The sequence below is a fragment of the Lepisma saccharinum genome, chromosome 16, assembly GCF_977018435.1.
Source record: "Lepisma saccharinum chromosome 16, izLepSacc3.1, whole genome shotgun sequence".
NCBI lineage: Eukaryota > Metazoa > Arthropoda > Insecta > Zygentoma > Lepismatidae > Lepisma > Lepisma saccharinum.
The window spans coordinates 45,665,524-45,679,149 of NC_139244.1; the positions used below are offsets into that span (position 1 = coordinate 45,665,524).

The window sequence follows — 13,626 nt, forward strand, 5'->3', positions numbered from 1 at the left end:
TGCCAATAAATCTCCCGAGTGTCCCGGTAAGATGTCCCACCCACTCAGGAAAGAAGCCTCACTCACGAATTTCATTGCATAAGAAAAGGAACTTATTACAAGTGCCCAAAAATACTTCACTTGTCTTTCCAATTCTTTGCTCTTCTTTCTTCCCTACCAAACATGTTGCACATTTCTTCCGTACATTGTGCAGGAGGTCCGTCTCGTTTCGACATGTCTCAAATTTCTCGGCCTGTCTTGGTACCATGCGTACCAAAACGGTACAGGACTGATTTAATTGCAAAAAACTCTCTGTTCTTCCACTGCATGCAGCTCAAGTTCTCCACAGGGATTCAACAGTCGCGGACACCCTACACAGAAAGCTGCTCCGAGTCGATTGTCGCACGAGCCTCGGTAAATATCTCCCTTCCAAATGAGTGTAATGAAGCAGGGCGGAGGAAACAAACGAGAATCGCAACCCGCGTACAGAATTAGGACGAGCCTAGCGGCAGTTTAAACGCGGGAGTTAAATCACTTTATCTTGTTAAGATTCGATCCGTTTCCTTCCGAAACGCGAAACTGAATTCTCAAACTTCATTCTTGTGCAGCGAAACTTTCAGGGGTCACTGTACATTCTAAGCTTACACGTTTCTCACCTTCTGGCTGTGTTCAAGAGAGAATGCACAATAAATGTAAAACAAGAATAGAAAAACTAAATATGCCGACCAAGGCAGTAATTTATTTTATTAAAAACATAAACTAAACGTAACGTGACACAATGAACTGGAATGGGGGATTGAAGTTAAACAAAGAATGGAAGAAGATGTTAGAAAGAGTGGAAAGGACAAGAGAGAAAGAGGAGAGGAGAAGGAAGAAAAATGAAGGGAAAAGAGCGTGAAATTAAAAGTCCAACCACATTCTATATGGAAGTTATTGTGTTTAGCCTTTTAGGTGAAAGTAAAGTTGGAAAGTGAAAGTCACCTGCTAGAAAGTTCCAAACAACTTTCTAAATAGTCTGGCGGGAGTAATGTTTGTGTATATATAATGCCCTGTTTTTGTATCTTGTTACTTTTGTACTTGATACAGAGTCTGAAGAAGACCTTGCTAGAAGGTTGAAACGTTACGTTTAGTTTATGTTTTTAATAAAATAAATTACTGCCTTGGTCAGCATATTTAGTTTTTCATAATCATGGAAACAAGGCTTAATGGTGTTATAAGAATAGAAAGCACAAAATAAGTATGAAATTAATTGATTTTATTAATAAAAAGCAAAAACTAAACGACACCTCCACATAATAGTATCATTCCAACTATTTACTATTAACCACAGTTAGTATATACTTATATCAATATTCTAAAATTAGTAATTTACTTTTTATGTGTAATAACATAAACACCATATGTTAATTTATATATGTATGTATGTTTGTGTGTGTGCGCGTGTGTAAATTAAGACCTTCCTTCCCTGATTTTCTAGTTGACCCAAGCGATATTCTAAATAGATGGAAGAACTACTTTAATGACCTTTTAAATGTTCATGTAGGAGATAAATCAGAAGTAAATGAAGTACACACAGCAGAACCTTTAGTTCCAGAACCTAACTTGACTGAAGTTAAAGATGCTATTAAAAGGCTAAAGAATAACAAAGCACCTGACATTGATTTAATACCAGCTGAGTTAATTAAATATGGTGGAAATTCATTAATATGTCAAATTCATAAATCAATTTGTTTAATATGGAATAAAGAAGAAATCCCTCAACAGTGGAAAGAATCCATAATTGTTCCTGTGTTTAAAAAAGGTGATAAAATGAACTGCAATAATTACCGTGGAATTTCTCTACTCTCAACAACATATAAAATGTTATCTAACATTATTTTAACAAGAGTAACTCCATATGCTAATAAAATTATAGGTGATTATCAATGTGGATTTAAACGTAACACGGGTGTAAGGGGTGCTCCTTCCACGTATTGCACCCAATAGTCAACCTCACTTCCACTTAGTACACCCTGGACTGCAGACTAACGAGGTTCTGGCGACTGGCCCCATGGCCAGTATAATTTTGTTTGTGTTGTCCTGTTCTTTTGTCCTTACTTGTGCTGAGTGCTCCTTTACAGCCTCAGCTTTTAACGAAAGTCAGAATATTTTAATATTTTATTATTTTATTTATGCAACGTTACAGTTGTTATGTGTAACGATAAGGGGCTGGACTCCGTATAATGTGACGGGTGCAAAATAGCCTTAGTGCTGACGCACCCAAAATTTTAAATTCAAAAATTACACGTAACAGATCAACTTTTTTACATCAGAGAGACACTTGAATAAAAGTGGGAATATAATCAAAATGTCCATCAGCTATTCATTGATTTCAAAAAAGCATATGACTCGTTCAAAAGAGATAAATTATAGGATATAAGATATTAGTCGAGTTTGGAATACCTAAGAAGCTTGTTAGTATGATAAAAATATGCACCAGTGAAACAGAAAGTAAAATTCGTGTGGGTATTAATGTGTCTGACAAATTTACAATTCATGATGGGTTAAAACAAGGAGATGCATTATCTCCATTGCTCTTTAATTTTGCCTTAGAATATGCTGTTAGGAAGGTAAAAGAAACTAAAGAAGGACTAAAATTAAATGGTGTGACTCAGTTGTTAGCATATGCAGATGATGTAGACTTACTGGGGGATGATGTGAATACAATTAAGAATAATGCTAAAATATTTTTCAAAACTGCTAAAGAGACAGATTTGGAAGTTAACAAAGAGAAAACTAAATATATTTTTACAGGCCGAAACCAAGTGTTAGGTAATAATCAAAATCTAATTATTGATAACAACTCGTTTGAACCAGTTTCCAAATTCAAATACTTAGGAGTAATATATACAAATGAAAATTATATTAAAGAGGAAATAAAAAGTAAGCTTAATTCAGGAAATGCATGTTACTTCTCTCTTCTTAAACTTTTGTCTTCTCGTTTAATATCTAAGAAACTAAAAGTTAAAATATACAAAACAGTAATTTTGCCTGTAGTATTATATGCGTGTGAAACGTGGTCCCTTATATTGAAAGAGGAACACAAATTGAGAGTATTTGAAAATAAGATCCTTAGGAAAATCTTTGGACCTAAAAGGGATGAGGAGACAGGTGAGTGGAGAAGGTTACATAATTTAGAACTACATAATTTGTATTCATGTCCAGATATTATTAGATTGATTAAATCAAGACGACTTAGGTGGGAGGCCACGTGGCACGAATGGGAGAGGAAAGAGGAGTTTACAGGATTCTTGTTGGGAAACCTGATGGTAAGAGACCTGTAGGAAGGCCAAGACGAAGATTGAGGAACAACGTTGAGATGGACCTAAAGCAAATCGGTAGGGATGGAAAAGAGTATATAGATCTTGCTCAAGATAGGGACAGATGGAAGGCCTGTATTGCTACAGCCATGAACCTTCGGGTTTAAGAAGGCTAGAGAGTTAATTAGTTCTTCCCTATCATTCACGGATTACAGGTCAGAGTTTCAAAATTGGTGGTGGCTAGTAGAGTCACGGAGACTTAAGTAGTAATGATGCCATTGAACGACAATGGGAATGTTACCCACAAGTGTCCGTGACTCTATACTAACTGTATTATTTTGGAAAGAATCAAACGTTATTCATTGTTTCAAGTGTATGGTATTGAAATTTTTGTGCTCAATTGATTCAATGTGTCCACACATATCAAATGCATAAACGGGAGGGGCGGGGGACATAGACGAGGGTGTGACGTCAAGGACTCATAATAAATCATAATTGTTCAACAAACGTAGTGAGTTTTGAAAAGAATAAACGAACCAACATATTAATTCGCCAATGAAGTCACAAAATGATTTTTCAAGACGTTAAGTTTTTCGCATATTGTTGAGCTTACTAATTTCGTGACATTTATACAAGAGTTCAGAATATAAAATCGTTTTTTCTTGCATTTCTATTTACAGCTAGCTGCACATTTCGTGCCGTCACTTACCTACAGTGTCTTCTCAGCTCATTTATTTTCGCCCACCTTGCAATTATCCAACTTGGTATTTTTTCACGGAAATCAGCTGGCAACATTGACAGGCAAGGCAGTTTAATGGCAAAAATGCTACGCGAGCGACTGGTGCTGCCATCCTTTACCGTACAGCGGAAACTATCCAAGAGCTAAGCGGTTCCAGAACAAGAGGAAACAAAAAATAAATTAACTCTGAAGGCAGAAAATGCAAAGTACGACATGCACAGGAAGATGAAAATTGGCCAACAAAATTCACGAAATTGAAAAGTATTTCGGAATTCAGTAACGTACAAACACAATAATCACGATAAAAGAAGGATGGACTTTTGTCCATCTTACAATCGAAGCTTTAAATATTCGCAATCAATAAATGTGTCATTCCGTACAGAAGAAATACAGAACTATCATGCACAATTTTATCACAAAACGTCACAAGCAGTCACCGAGGGAGCGAGTCCGAACTTTTATAACAAGAAAAATATCGTTATAAAGAAAGGAAAAAAAGAGTGGTAAGGCGAGATTATTCACTTGTAAAGTAGGAAAGTTTGAAAGCAACACGCAAACGCCACGCTGCGGTCGATTCTCGAACCAACCGTCTCTCATATCTTCCGTAAGATTAACAGGTAAAAGACGCCAATTATAGTATAATTGATTGAGGAGGGGGAGATGCTCTGATGTCAAAATATGGCGGGATTTTTACGCACCGGATTAAAGCACTGAACGTTGCATCAAGGCGAGACTAAGAACGAGATCGTCATAAACGAACAAGTCTCGTCTCGTCTCGGTAGCATCTTTACATGTAGGCTACCCTGTATTCGTTGCCCACGCGGGTTGAATCAGTTCGTAAACTACAGATTGACATTAAATCTTGATGTAGGTGGGGACATTTGTAGCGTTCGTAAGTGACGAAACACATGCCACTCTGTTCAGAATAGGCCGTACACCTTCAATCGCAAGGGCCTGGAAAAGCCGCACGGCAAGGTTGCAGCATTTAACGGGGTTGCCATAAAACAAGAAGTAAACGTCGCAGTTTGCTCTTCGCTCTTAACGGCCTCATCGCAGGGGACAAAGTCGTTATTGCAATCTCCTGAATCAAAGAAAGGCCAAGAATAGAAATTCGATACAGAATTCCAGCACGGTTTGAGGTTAGCGACCGGCATGAGTGTGTGGGCCTCTTTTATTATTATTATTATTATTATTCGCCACTATATCCAGCCACGCTGTTCATAATTTGTTCAATTGATTATGTCGACCCCAAGTCTGAAACCGTAGGAGATGGTACACAAAGAGTTCCCGTGTATCCAAATGGTTGCCGGTCTGACGAAGGGCACGCGCAGGATTTTTCTCAAGTGAGACAGTCATAGAAACTATTATTATTATTATTACTGCTATTATTGTTGCTATTATTTGTGTGGTTATTATTATTATTATTATTATCACAACTACTTTTTATGTTTTCTTTAAATTACATGCATTTGTAGTTTCCATATTCTGTGAATGTAAATACAGTTTGTAAAATTTGCATAACTGTATAGTTAACATTGATTCATGCAGGACAAAAAGTTGATTTTATAGTTAAACTAGCTGATTACCCGGCATTCCCAATCTTATCTTAGACACGAAAATAATGAATTGTAACTATAGTGTAAAATGAACTTGGAGTTGAACGGCATTGGTAGTGTCACTATTCATTTTAGTGACCTCGAAAACTATGGATTCCACAGTTGTCAGTAAGTTGTTTTCGATTATTTTTAAATGTCACCCCCTTCCCACCCCCGGCCCTAGGGGTGCCAGGGGTGTCTTACCCCCCACAGAATTTGTTTCCTGATTGTAAGTGATATGTGTTGAAATTGCTCGAGGAGAGCAATATCGCACCTTCTGTGTAGGGAACCAACTTCGCCGTGCTGTGTTTCAGGAAGCATAACTTGCAGGATATGACACGAAAATGCCACGCAACAGAATGCTATTTTATGTACCCTCCATCCCCCCTATGAGTGCCGGGGGTGTCTTACCCCCACAGTATTTCTTTCGAGATTGCAAGTGATACGTGTACCAAGTTTGGTTGAAATCGCTCCAGGCGTTCGGTAGTTATTGCTGAATAAACACACATACACACACACATACATACATTTTATATATATAATATAGATAGATAATGTGTAAAATAGACTATGCTTAAATGTAACCCTACTTGAAATAATAATCATAATAATAACAGTTGTTGTTAACTTACAGAAAACAATAATTTTGTTGCAAAATATCGCTACAATTTGACCATTCGAATTACATGAACTCTTTCTAGAAACCTCAGGGGGGCAACCGACCCCCCCCCCTGTCCACCCCCTGCGGGTGCCCTTGAGTCTGAACTTTGATGCAAGATTCCCAGGGTTTGATCCTCGTGGAGAACTCCAAAATTTCGTTTGAGAATAAATGTAATAGGAGTAGGCCCCATTCTACAAAGCCAGAAAAGGGGGTAATGAGACTCGAAGCACTGACCAGGCGTCACCCAATAAAAAGTCACTTGGCAGTCCTTTGCTCTCAAAGGCTTCTGGTCCACAGAGTCTAATTGAACAATCAGATCTGACTCGAATGTTCATAATCAATAAGTCTCATAGGATAGTAGCGTACTGATAGCGAATATTCCCTTTAATTGATTGACTGATTGAGGTTATTTTACATCACTTTTGGCTAATCGCGACGATCATGGTGAGTGATAATATGATGAAATTAATTAAGGCCACGCCGAGATTCCAATATGGGACCAACTTTCATTTAAAAATAGTCGCGTGTAATACACGAACAGATGGTATCACTGACAATCGAAGGCTTACACTGATGTCACACTCTAAAGATTTTTCTTCTCAATTCACTGCACACGTAGAATGATATAACAGATTCATTATTATAAAAAGCCCAACTTCTACATTTCAATGCGTGTTAAAAAATATTTTTAACAAATGCTCTTAAAATAAAACTAAATTATCTTATGATGCAATCGACATGCTTACAATATTCTTGAATATTATAAAATATAATTTATCTGCCCCAACGGTCTCCCTCTCTCTGCAAAAGGTTCTGAGTTCGAATCCTGGCATGTTCATTTGAGGTCGTACAGGCAGCCTTCTTCTTTGACACTACAGGAGGCACATTGAATGTAAAACCTAGCTTTAATGCACTAAAACACAACACTGATATATTTTTCTATATACTAACATATTGATGTTCTACATTAAAGTAATACACGATAAATATGGCTGATTTTTATAACTTAAAACTAACAAAAATATGCAAAATATATATTTCTTTTCAATATGCAGTATAATTTGAAAAATATGCCCTTACAACTGAACCGTTTCAATCATCAGTATTTAATATATGCTGACATATTTTCACATACTATTGTAGTTCACTTTATGAGCCCCGAGTTGCAATGTACAGTCACGGACAGTTCTGGGTTGTAACGAATGCATTGACTTTCAATGGAATCGTTACAACCTAGCAGTGTCCGTGGCTGTACAATGAATACTTTCTGTAAATTTTGAAATAAAAATGATTGCCTATTGTCAGCCATACAAGAAAAGCTTCGTTCTACTTTGGCTGACACAAGAGGAGTATATTTGGGCCTCCCCGATGCGCAGTAGTAGCGTCGTCTCCTTGTAATCAAGGGGTCCCGGGTTCGATACCCGGTAGAGGCACAAGTGGTTCGGATTCCACTTTAAACTGTAGGACCAGTCCCAATTAGCCTTTCTGTGCATAAAGTGGACTTAAAACAACAAATCAATCGATCAATCAAGAGGAGTATATTTAAAGTAAGCAATGACATTCGGCTCTGGCTCTGTAGTATCAAGATATTAGTTGTAATGCATTGCAAGAATGGAGGAAGATAGTTCTCATAATTTTGCAGAAAATAAACAGCGAAGGAATTCAACAATAAGCAAATATTTGCTCCGAGTATTTTGGGCCAACGTCCATCTTCTGATTTCATTTCATTAGAAAAGGAGAGTGGGACGTATAATTGTAAAAGCGAAAATATGCTGAATATGACCGAAAATCTATCAAAATATATCATGTAGAAATGGCCAAATATGACTAAATATGCCCTTAAAAACACCTTAATTTAATTAGTTTATCATAATATGAATGTCTATATATTTAGGGAACACATAAATCTTACCAAAATAAAAAAAATATGCTAAGTCTTGAAAAAGCTAGCCCTAATGATAAACTTTCACATAAGAACAGATTGTGGGATACAGGATGTTCTGTAAAAACAGGATGCCCGGCGCTTCACCTCAAATCAATCCCCCTCGCCATCACGATTAACCAAGAAAAGCAGCTTAGCGGCATAAACAAATGAATATATATTCGCGATTCGTGCGATCTTGAAAATGGAAAACGGAGTGACGTCATGGATTTCGCAGCGAGGTGAGGAAGCTGGACACCGCCCACCCAATTATGAACAGGCCAATTTAACGGCCGCTGACAAATAATCGAGAGGACTGGCCTTTCCCGGCGCCGAGGTCGCCGACATTTGGTCCTCGCCCTGTTATGGAGTCCCATAAATCCAGGGTAAGGGCTGGGGAGGGAGGGGAGAGAAACCAGACCCCATTATGTTCGAGGCGGACCATAAAATAAACTCGGGCGATGTCCGTTTATTGGGTCCTCCGCCGGGTGACACTGCAAGATGGCTTATTCATTCGCATTTCCATCGGCGAGTTCTCCCAGAGAAGAAACGCGTAGGTTTTGGCGTCCACAGCCCCGCAAGCAGGAACCGTACCTAGGGGACTCTTGAAATGTCTAGAAAGCCTGCATTGTTATCGGATTGTTCTAGGGATGGAAGATATCGGAAATTTGATATCGCGATATATTGTCAAGAAAATATTGTCACAGACGATACGATACGATATTTTTCCGTATCGTGATATCGACGATATATCATCTCCAAGATATATATATTGCCAAATTTCGTGACGATATATCGCCGACATGATATATATCTATCATATACCATGACGATATATCGCCGACACGATAAACATCGCCCATATATCATGACGATATATCACCGACACGATATATATCGCCAAAATACCGTGACGATATATCGCCGACACGATAAACATCGCCAAAATATGGTGACGATATATCACCGACACGATAAACATCGCCAAAATATGGTGACGATATATCACCGACACGATAAAATATCGTGACAATATATCGCCGACACGATAAAATATCGTGACGATATATCTCCGACACGATAAACATCGCCAAAATATGGTGACGATATATCACCGACACGATATATATCGCCAAAATATCGTGACGATATATCGCCGACACGATAAAATATCGTGACGATATATCGCCGACACGAAAAAATATCGTGACGATATATCGCCGACACGATAAAATATCGTGACGATATATCGCCGACACGATACATCGCCAAAATATCGTGAGGATATATCGCCTGGACGATATTTATTTCAATATCGCGATATATCGTCTGGACGATATATCGCCCAACACTTGTTTCTTCTCGATTTCTGAACCGCCGTTTCGTGATATGTGCGCTACACGCATACACGCGTTGCCACCTAAGGATTTTATTCATATGATTTCTCGTTATTTCGCGTCGCTTCTCTGCCACTTTTTGATAATCGTGGCGATTTGATGAAGGGACACTTACAAAGGACACTCGTGCCCAGGCCGGGACTCGAAAATAGGACCCCATACGCGTATCCACAACTTTTTCTGAATATGCTGTTACGCAGAAATATAATGTGTGTGTGTATGTAAAATATTCGCAACAAAACAATTGCAAGAGTTCGTTTAAGGTCCAATTTGTTGTTGAACTAACCGTGACAGGACTTTCAGGATTCGAACCACTGTACGATGTACCTCAACCAGGTTACGAGCCAAGGACTTATTGTTGTTGTTGAATTCGATTACTTTTTGGTCCCGGGTTCGATACCCGGTGGAGGCACATGGCACAGTGGTTCGGATCCCACTTTAAACTGTAGACCCAGTCCCGATTAGCCTTCCTGTGCATAAAGTGGACTTAAAACAACAAATCAATCAATCAATCAATCAATTCGATTACTTACGCTGTCTGTCACATCATGATGTTATGATGAAATCCACGAAGGGACACTCACAAACCACACCCATGCCCATGTCGGGATTCGAACCCAGGACTCCTGGCGTCGTAGCCCAAGATTAACTGATTATGAGACACAGAATAGTGCATCTCCGGTTGTTATTCGTTCCACATATTTTCTTACCAGATAAAAAAAAAACTTGAAAATGGTGGCATGTGATATTTACCTTTACTCTGTTGCAGGAATCTCTGGAGCTACGCCGCGGATAACGGTAGAGAAGAGGAGAAAGCGAGTGGGCAGAGCGAAGCAGTTGAATCGCGTTGCAATGGGCTGCTAGCTGCAGCCTCGCTTCCCCATCCATGCCTCACCTTTAGGCGTTCAAGTGCCGAGCCCTCTTGAGTCACTAACTGCGCAGATACTTGTTTTCGTAAACTTGCTCCCGACATTCCTGAGACAAGAGTATATAGGCCTAAGCATTCATGCTCACACGTTTATGGAAGTGTTAATTGAAAAATAAGTCATGTTCTCTGCTGTATCTACACGGACAACACGCTTTTAAGATCAAATTACGACGAAAATATCTTGTTTCAATCCATAACGAGAATATTTCCACGTTCATGGAAATAAAGTTTCATCTCCGACCACAAAATGACGTTTCGGAAAGTGTTCCGTCATCAGGAAATGAGGCAGCCCTCATTGGAAGGAAGCAATTAGTAACTTAAACTTCTAATTGCCACCCGCTAATGACCGCTGGACACAAGATACGGCCGTGGGAGATTCCTGGAAACAGGAAGTAGATGGCGCTTCTGGCGAAGAGTAAAAATGGCAGGCAATTGTTTCAAAAAAGGAACTTGCACTGTTGAAGTTAATTTGGAACTAATATGACAGTGTGGCTAAAATCTATACGTTTGGAAGAGCCAAAAGTAGTCACGATATAAAGTGCTACTGTGATTGATACGTGACGCTGGCGGATACAGGATTTTTTTTAAGAGGGGTGGAATTATAGAGTTAGATATTACATATGTGTTCTTGGGTGGGGATACACTATAAACTATTAAATAATAACATTAGTCTTAAAGGTTGTTCAATGACAAAAACATTATAATCGGGGGATATTTTAAAGAGAGGTTTCAGTTACCACTTGGGTTTCTTCCGAGTTCATTACTGAGTTCATTTGAAAATTTATATTTCCTCTCAATTTCAAGAGAGGCTGTAGCCCCATTAGTCCCTCTCGGTGTACGCCAGTGATACGTGATAATCATCACACCGTTATTTGCAACTGTGATTTCTGTGACTGCGGTTTCTACTAGCTTACGTTTGAGTATTAAGTTCACTTTATGCAACAGAAGTTAATCGGGACTGGACCTACAGTTTAAAGTGGGATCCGAACAACTACGTGTCTCCAATAGGTATCGAACCCGGAATACCTTGATTACAAAGGCAACGACTTGACCAAATCGCCATCGCGGAGGTGCATCGCGATTTCTACTCATATTGTGTATTCGAAGGTAGCATAACTATTGACACGAGCCGTCTGTTTGTATTCAAACACAAGCAGATTATACTGACGTCGAGTTAACTTAAAAAGAACATGCACCACATAATCATGTACTATTTATTTATTCCTCAACATTAAGTGTCGCCAAGGATTTATAACAAAACTTCATATTAAAAGCAAAACACACACTATTACTAAAAACAGCTCTCCATTTTCTCGGGTAATACAATCCAATTACATGCTTGACTGACCTCAACGCCGCATAGGACAACTACGTACGTTAGACTCTGTGTATGAGGAAATTAGCAAACTTACATCCGTTAATGAGTTTATTTTTTAAAGATCCTCAACATAGTTGACATGTCTCACTCGAGTATTTCATGAATTATACAGTTATCCAACTTTGAAACTCATTTATAAAGAAGTTGGCACAAATAAAACACAATCGTTATCCAATTTCAAGTAGAAGACATTTGATGTTTTAAAGGAGATGGTATTCATTGAATACGTGTAGTAAAAATTATTTGCCTTGCAGATATATTTGGGTGTGCACCTGCGACTGAGGGAATAGGTCAGTGATGTGCCGTAGACTAAAAGTTTACGTCTACATGCGTTTTCTACACGTACTCTACGCGTAGATTACATTGGTTGTAGTTTACATAGACTACGTAGACAATCTAAAGTGCATTAAAATTAATTTTCAAGGGTTTCATGAAAGGAAAGTGACATTTTCAACTGTACTGGTTTTTAACGAAATTAAAAGAATCCTATTTACAACAAAATTTCTCTTCTCTTCTATTATCAACTATGGAGGAAGATAAATAGTATGCAAAAAACAACAACAGATGGCAGTCGTGAGGCAAGAGTGGTCTTTCTCCCATAAGACACTAGAATATTTCCTACATTATGTTTCTTCCTAGGTGAGAAATTGTTCGAATTTGGAAGAAAGAGTATGAAAAGTTCTCCTCACACATCAGCAACTGATAGGCAGTATAATTTTGTTTCCATTCCACAGCGCCCTTTGCTAAGTTACCACCTTTCGCCCTGTTGTTTACATAGATTACGTAATCTACGTGTAGAATGTATACTATCGTTGTTTACGCGTAGACGCACATGACTGGAATAGGTAGAAGCCGCCTCTGGTAAGGAGTTACATGATGTTAATAAAGTACACGGAGTGCTCACTGAATTGCGACCACCTACCTAATACTTTGTTGGTTTACCTTTGGCTCGGCGGACGGTCTACACACGACGTGACATGGATGGATTCCACGAGGTGCTGATATGTCTCGGCGGGGACCTGATACCACATATTCCTGACGGCAACCCATAACGAGCCAACTGACGTTGGTGCAGGATGCATGGTTCGAAGAACTCGGTCCACAACATCCCACAGATGATCCATGGGATTAAGATCGGGGAAGTAAGGGAGCCAATTCATATGCTGCATTTCTGTGGAATGTTCCTCCAGCCAAGTAAGTGGGAGCCTCGGTGGCACCGTGCATTGTCGTCCTGGAAAATGCCGTCCCCGTGTGGGAAGAAATGTTGCATTGTGGGGTGCAAGTAGTCCCCTAACACCTCCCGATACACAACGAATGTCAAAAGGCGGTCCATACACACCAATGGTCCCAGTACATGCCAACAGAAGCAACCTCACACTATACAGCCCCGCCCCCCTCCCCATCGCCTGTACAACACTCACCATGCATGAAGGGTCCATAGCCTAGTGCTGTTGGCGCCACACACGCACACGCTCGTCACAGTGGTGTAGCAAAACCCGTGATTCATCGGACCAACACACCCTTTTCCAATCGTCCACGGTCCAATCAGCGTGCTCGTGGGCTCCACATAGTTACGTGCGATATGGGTGTTGTGCATCCACTGTTGTATTGGTCCCGTAATTCCCGAACGCTGATGGTGCGTTCAGCTGTCACGAGCCGTTTCACTCGACGCTCTCCCCGCGGTGTCACCTTCCGTACGCCCTTGCAATTCTACCTCTTGGTGGTCGTT

General features: G+C 39.5%; 1 protein-coding gene across 3 annotated transcripts in view; it reads right to left on the reverse strand.

Moving 5' to 3' along the window:
- The window catches only part of Lmpt (four and a half LIM domains protein limpet), a 718,337-nt gene that overhangs the window by 505,692 nt on the left and 199,019 nt on the right, over window positions 1-13,626 (reverse strand). The window lies entirely within an intron of this gene.